This window comes from Piliocolobus tephrosceles, unplaced genomic scaffold (genome assembly GCF_002776525.5).
Source record: "Piliocolobus tephrosceles isolate RC106 unplaced genomic scaffold, ASM277652v3 unscaffolded_1475, whole genome shotgun sequence".
Taxonomy (NCBI): Eukaryota; Metazoa; Chordata; class Mammalia; order Primates; family Cercopithecidae; genus Piliocolobus; species Piliocolobus tephrosceles.
Window position 1 is genome coordinate 2,520 of NW_022296254.1, and position 7,029 is coordinate 9,548.

General features: G+C 48.6%; 1 long non-coding RNA gene across 1 annotated transcript; it reads left to right on the forward strand.

The window, feature by feature from the left end:
* Positions 1–756: 756 nt before the first annotated feature.
* Positions 757–5,421, forward strand: LOC113220517. Its single transcript, XR_003307389.2, has 3 exons — positions 757–2,527; positions 3,414–3,540; positions 3,634–5,421. It is a non-coding gene; the product is annotated as an uncharacterized LOC113220517 (long non-coding RNA).
* The last annotated feature ends 1,608 nt before the right edge of the window (positions 5,422–7,029 follow it).

Here is a 7,029-nt window from a genome sequence, read left to right on the forward strand (position 1 = left end):
CTAATTTAGATTCATATGTGGTTGGAAAATTGTACCCATAAGGCTAGGGTTATTGTTCCTGAAGAGAAAAATATGGTTGTGTGCTGCAGTGTGCAGGAGGGTTGGTGTGGGAGGAGGGAGGGAGGAAGGGAGGACGCACAAGCAGCCCTGGTGAGAAAAGCACCAGCGGCATCAATGTCCGCGTGAAATGATGTTGTTCTTTAGCTGCCATGAAACAGCATTTACCCTGACGCTACATTAATAAAAATATTGGCTTCAGAATAGGGAGGTGCTCTACAGTGATCCTTCATTCCACTGACATTTGTTGTCTGCTAGGGATATGACTGCTTTTGCATTTAGAAAACATCATTAAAGTAAAAACAGAAAAATTTCTGGCATTGTGGTGCATACATTCTAGATGCAAGCTTGTCCAACCCACGGCTCGTGGGCTGAATGTGGCCCAGGACAGTTTTGAATGTGAGGAATTTTTGCTTCTCTGTGGCAGACCTGAGTGCTGGAATGAGTGCACCTGCCTCCCTCAGGATCAAGAGTGAATGCTTTAGGGACCCTCCTTTTCAGTGACCTGCAAAAGATAGAGGGCACGGTTACTGTGAGAACCCAGAGTAGCAGCCGAGGGGGCTCGGCCCTCAAGGAGTTGTGGGGAAGGTTAATAAAATGTGGTATCCCAGGGTCAGACCAGATGGGCAGCCAGCGAGGGCACTGCCTCATATCTATGATGAGAAGATCATATCTATGATCATATCTATGATAAAGAATTGAGGAGCAGGAGGCCGAGGGTGTTTGACCAAATACAAAGTCATGATCCCAGTCTCAATTCCTAGACTTCAGCCAAGCTTCAGATTCAGAATCCACAGTGGGGCTTAAGGAGGCCAGAAAATAAACCTGGACACACTATGGCCCACAGTGGGACCACTGGGTCCATAAACCCAGTCCCGGTTATCTCCCCATTCCCCACATGCATAATTGGCCTTCATACACTGGCAACTTTGGTCACCCCCACAGTGCGTCCCTAGTCTGGAAAGTAAGGACTGTCATTGTACTGAAGCCCAAAGGGAATCCTCTAAAACTTCCCTCATCCCAGCCAAGCCAGAAGCAATATTGTGCCCCAGGGTGGGACTTGTGGAGGGTACTGCAGGTATTGTAGGGGTAGCACTGCCATTAGAGAGCTGAAGGATGGGGGGTGGTGTTGGGATTGCCTGTTATCTCCATATAATTCAGCAATCTGTCCCTGAAGAAGCCTCGTAGAGAGTGAATGGAATTTCTCCAGACTTGACCAAGTAGGAGTCCTGATTGCAGCTGCCATGCTGGCTGGATATCACTGCTTGGGGAGATTAATAATGCCTCAGTCACATGGCAAGCAGCTGTAGATTTGGTGAATCCATTTCCTCCCATTTCATTTAGAAAATCTATATGGAATGATTCACATTCACATGGGATTTATAATGCATTTATTGACAGCTTGCCTCAGGGCTACCTTAACTACTCAACCTTCTATAAATATCGCCTTAAGAGACCTGGACAAATCAAATATCTCACAGAATACTAAATCTGCTCATTTCATTGGCAATATTACATAAATAGGGATGGATAAGCAAGAGGGGGAAAGCACACTGAATTCCTTGGCAAAGCATGCACTACAGAAGGTGAAGATAAACCTTACAGAACTTCAAGAGTGGCCACTGCAGTGAAGGTTTATGGGTCCAGTGGTTAGGGGTATGCAGGGCTCTCCCCTCCAAAGTAAAAGACACACTTGCATATTACATCTTCACCAGAAGGAAGAACGAACACTGCCTGGTGAGCCTCGCTGGGTTCTGGCAATGCCACATTCCACATCTAAGTACATTGCTTTGGCCCACACTCTGGGTGATATAGGAGGAGGTCAGTTTTGAGTGGGGCCTGGACAGGAAAGGACACTGCAGCAGACCCAGGCTGTGGTGCAGTCAGTCACCATCCCTCAGACCCCTGGTGCTGGAGGTGGCGGTGTGGGGAAAGATGCAGGATGGAGCTGAACCAAGCATCAGTGGGAGTCAGAATGGAGGGCCTGGGATGTGATGGATCCATGGAGTAAGGCCATGGAATCCACAGCAGAGAAACATGCTCCCTGTTAGAAGCAACTTTTAACATCTTCCTGGCCCTGATAAGATAGAATTCCTGATCATGGGACACGAAGCAACCATGTGATTCCAAGTGCCCATGTGTATTGGCTTTTATGTGACCCACAGAGTCATAGATGGGACAGACCCAGCGGCATCTATCATGAGATGAAAATGGTCCATGTGGGTTGAGCCTCAATTCCATGTTAACACCCACAGAAAACACCCAGCCCTGACATGGCCCTGAATAACCACACAAATTGAAGACAAATTGAAATTAGCCAGCCGGCATCACGGATCAGCCCAGGTCTGACAGGAAGGACTGATAAGTGGATAGACACAGTGGCAGGAATGAGGCTACAAGTGGGTCCAGAAGCATCGACTCCCCACTACAAAGGACCATCCAGCTGCTGCTTCCTCTGAATACTCTGATTGTAAGCATTGCAGACCAATGATCGGCCCCATAGGGCACTATTTCTTCAGGTAACTCACTAGCCCCTAAGTGACAAGTTGAATAGCTTGAACCCCATCTACCCTGGAAGGGCCAGGGGTTCATCCTCACAGGGATAGGCACCTATTCAATGCCTGTTTAACTAATTGCCTCCCTAAGTTAAACAGGTTAAAAAAGAATACCAAGTGTCCCCATAAAATATGCACATAGCTTAGATGTGAATAATTCATACAAATAGGCAGGTGCGTGGATCGGCCACTGTGGCTCATGCCTGTAATAACAGCATTGTGGGAGGCTGAGGATAGCTTGAGCCCAGAAGTTTAAGACCAATCATAGCAACATAGGGAGACCTCGTTCCCGCAAATATTTTTTTAGAAAAATTAGCCAGGAGTGGTGGCACAAGCCTGTGGTGCCAGTTACTTGGGAGGCTGAGCGAGCAGCATTGGTCGCATGATCCCAGGAGGTCGAGGCTTCAGTGAGTCATGAGTGCACCACTGCACTCCACCCAGGGTAACAGAGTGACACCCTGCCTAAAAATAACTAAATAAATAATAAATAAAGGCGATGCATGAGCACTGGTGAAGGGCACTTTGGGTGCATTGAGCACTTGCAATTTTGAGGTGATTAAATTCTGTCCAGGCTCCTGGTTGCAACACACGGTAACACATTGTGTTTTGTGTTGCAATGTCCTGGACTTGCACACACAAACTCAGGGCTATGAAATAAAGATAATGTAATAATACAACAGACCAGATACATAGTCTGGGCAAGTAAAACTTTGTGAGTCTAATTGCAATGCGTTTAGACACATTTTTATGTAAAGGGCGCAAAAATCACCTCTTTTACAAATTAGATTCATGATCACTCAGGGTTTACCAACATTGGGCTACACACTGTAGCAAAATCGGAGACCCACCTCGAGGCTGCGGGACCCGCGGAGACCCTCAACCTGACAAGAACCCCAGGCGTCTATACCCGATTCTATTTTCACTTAAGGTCCAAATCCCCGGGGGGTTGGTTGGGGTAGAGGCGGGGCTCAGTGGCAGTGATTGCGGGCACAGGATCTCACACCCTCCAATGGATACACAGCTGCGACCTGGACCCAGACTGGAGCCTCCTCCGCGGGGATGAACATACCCCACATGGCGCCAGTTACCTCGTCCTAAACCAGGAACTGCGCTCTAGGAACGCAGCGGACAAGGCGGCTCAGATGCTCTGGCGGAGGAACACACAGAGGCCCTCAAAACCTACCTGCAGGGAAGGTGGGCGGAGTGACTCAGCAAAGGCCTTAAGAATGGGAAGGAGATGCTGCAGTGGGCAGGTACCAGCAGCCATGGGGCACCTCCCTGATCTCCTGCAGATCTCCCCGAGCCACCCTCCAAAAGAAGGGAAGGAAAATCGGACCAACGTTAAAATATCCCTCTCCCACTTGTCCTGAGGAAGAAGAGTCCTCCTGAGTTTCATATCTTATACCAGAGAGCGACTGAGGGCCCGCCCTGCACTCTGGGACAACTAAAGGATTGTCTCCCAGGGAAAGGAGGGGAAGACAATCCCTGGAATACTGATCAGCTGTCCCCTTTGACCCCACAGCAGGCTTGGGCACCAGGAAGTTTCTTTTCAGCCTTTGTTATCTGCCTCACACACAATGTGTATCTGTTGGTCTGATTCCAGCTCTTCTGAGTCCCACGGCCTCCACTCGGGTCAAGACGAGAAATCTGTTCCCGCCTTAGACACTAGAACTTTCCAAGGAATAGGAGATTATCCCAGGTGCCTCTGTCCAGGTTGGTGTCTGGGTTCTGTGCTCCCTTCCCCACCCCAGGTGTCCCAGCTGTTCTCAGGATGGTCACATGGGCACTCCTGGAGTATCCCATGAGGAATACAAAGTGCCTGAATTTTCTGACTCTTCCCCTCAGATACCCTAAAGACACACGCGACCCACCACCCCCCGCCATCTCTGATCATGAGGCCACCCTGAGGTGCTAAGTCCTGGGTTTCTACCCTGTGGAGATCATACTGACCTGGCAGTGGGATGGGGAGGACCAAATCCAGGACACAGAGCTTGTGGGGACCAGATCTGCAGAGTACAGAACCTTCCAGAAGTGGGTAGCTGTGGTGGTGTCTTCTGGAGAGAAGTAGAGATACACATGCCATGTGCAGCACGAGGTGCTTCCAGAGCCCCTCACCCTGAGATGAGCTAAGGAGACGAATGAGGGGTCATGTCTCTTCTCAGGGAAAGCAGGAGTCCTTCTGGAGCCCTTCACCAGGGTCAGGGCTGAGGCATGAGGGTCAGGGCCCCTCACATTCGCCTCCTTTCTCAGGGCCATCCTCCCAGCCCACATTCCCCATCGTGGGCATCGTTACTGTCCTGGCTGTTCTTGGTGCTGTGGTTCCCACAGCTGTGGTTGTTGCTGTGATATTGAAGAAGAGACCAGGTAGGAAAGAGGTGAGCTCCGAGTTTTCTTCTTCCATTGGTGGGTTTCAAGCCCCAGACGGAAGTTGGCTCATTTCCTGCCTAGTTGTGAGGCACCATCTCCACACACATTTACCCTGTTCAGATGCCCTGTCAACTCTTGCTCTTTTGTAAAGCACCTGTGATATGGAAGCACAAATTTATCACCTTGATTGTGGTCATGGGAACCTGACTCCCAGCAGTCACAGGTCAGGAGAAGGTCCCTGCTGAGGACAGACGTCAGGAGGACAATTGGTCCAGCTTCAACACTTCCTCTTTCCTTGGGTTTCCTGATCCTGACCTGGGTCAGCAGTCACAGTTCTGGAAACTCCTCTTGGGATCTCATGGCCCTGCCTCCTCCCTGGCCTCTCACAGTTTGTTTTCTTTCCACAGATGGACAAGGAGGCAGCTATGCTCAGGCTACATGTAAGTGTGGTAGGGGTGGGAGAGTGATCCCTCAGATCCTTGGAATAGTGTAGACAGGAGTCCATGGGGGAGCTCACCCACCCCACAATTCCTCTGTTAGTCACATCACCTGTGAGCTCTGACCAGATTTTGTTTTTATTCCAGCCCGAACAGGAACAGTACCCAGGACTCTGATGTGTCTCTCAAGGCTTGTAAAAGTGACACCTTAGAGGGCCTGAAGTGAAGGAGGAGTTGGGGCAGATGGGACACAACTAGGCTCTGGAGATTCTTTGATTTGAATTTTTCAGTGTGTGGTGGGATGTTCAGTGTCACCACTTACCATGACTGACTTGAATTTGTTCATGACTATTTTTTTTCTAAGACTGCCTTGTAAGTGACTGAGATGCAAGATTTGTTCATGGCTCCTCTTTGAGACTTCAAGGGCCTCAGGCTTCTCTTTCTGCCAAGGCGTCTGAATGTGTCTATGTCCCTGGTAAAAGGTGAGAAGTGGGGAGACCAGCCCACCCTCATGTCCACCATGAGCCCTGATATCATTTGGATCTGTGTCCCCACCCAAATCTCATGTCCACTTGTAATCCCTATGTTAGAGGTTGTGCCTGATGGGAGATGATTGGCTTGTGGGGATAGATCCTCCATGAATGGTTAAGAACCATATCTTTGATGCTGTTCTTGTGATAGTTCTCACAAGATCTAGTGTTTGAAAGTGTGTGGCACCTCCCTGCTCTCGCTCCCTCCTGCTCCAGACATATCAGTTATGCCTGCTTCACCTTAAACTTTCAGCATGATTGAAAGTTTTCTGAGGCCCTCTCAAAAGTTAAGTAGATGCCAGAATCATACTTCCTGTATAGCCTGCAGAACCATGAGCCAATTTAAACTCTTTATAAGTTACAAACTCTCAGGTATTTCTCTATAACAGTATGAGAATCAACTAATTCAGAAAATTGGCACCACGAGTTGGGTATTGCAGTAAAGGTAGCTGAAAATGTGGAAATGGCTTTGGAACTGGGTAACAAGCAGAGGTTGGAAGAGTTTGGAGAGTTCAGAACACAGGAAAATTAGGAAAAGAGACATGACCCCATGTTGTGACCAAAATGCTGATAGTGATATGGACAATAGAGTCCAGGCTGATGAGGTCTCAGATGGAGATGAGGAACTTACTGGGACCTAGAGGAAAGATTGTGTTTATTATGCACTGGCAAAGAACTTGGAGGCATTCTGCTCCCTCCCTAGGGATCTGTGGAACTTGGAACCTGAGAGTGATGATTAAGGGTATCTGATGGAAGAAATTTCTAAATAGCATAGCATTCAAGATATGGCCTGGCTGCTTGTAATAGCCTATGCACATATGTGTGAGTAAAGAAATGATCCAAAACTGGAACTGATATTTAACGGGGAAATTTAATACCCAGGACAATTCCTAGTGGAGTTGCAGGAGTAGGACCCCTTCCAGGACTACTAAATGGTACAGCCACTGGCAATGTGCAGCCTCAACCTGGAAAAGCCATAGGCATTCAGTTTTCACCCATGAGAGCAACTATATGGGTTATGTTCAGCAAAGCCATAAATGTGGGGCTACAAATGGCGTTATGAGCCCAGGACTTGCACCAGTC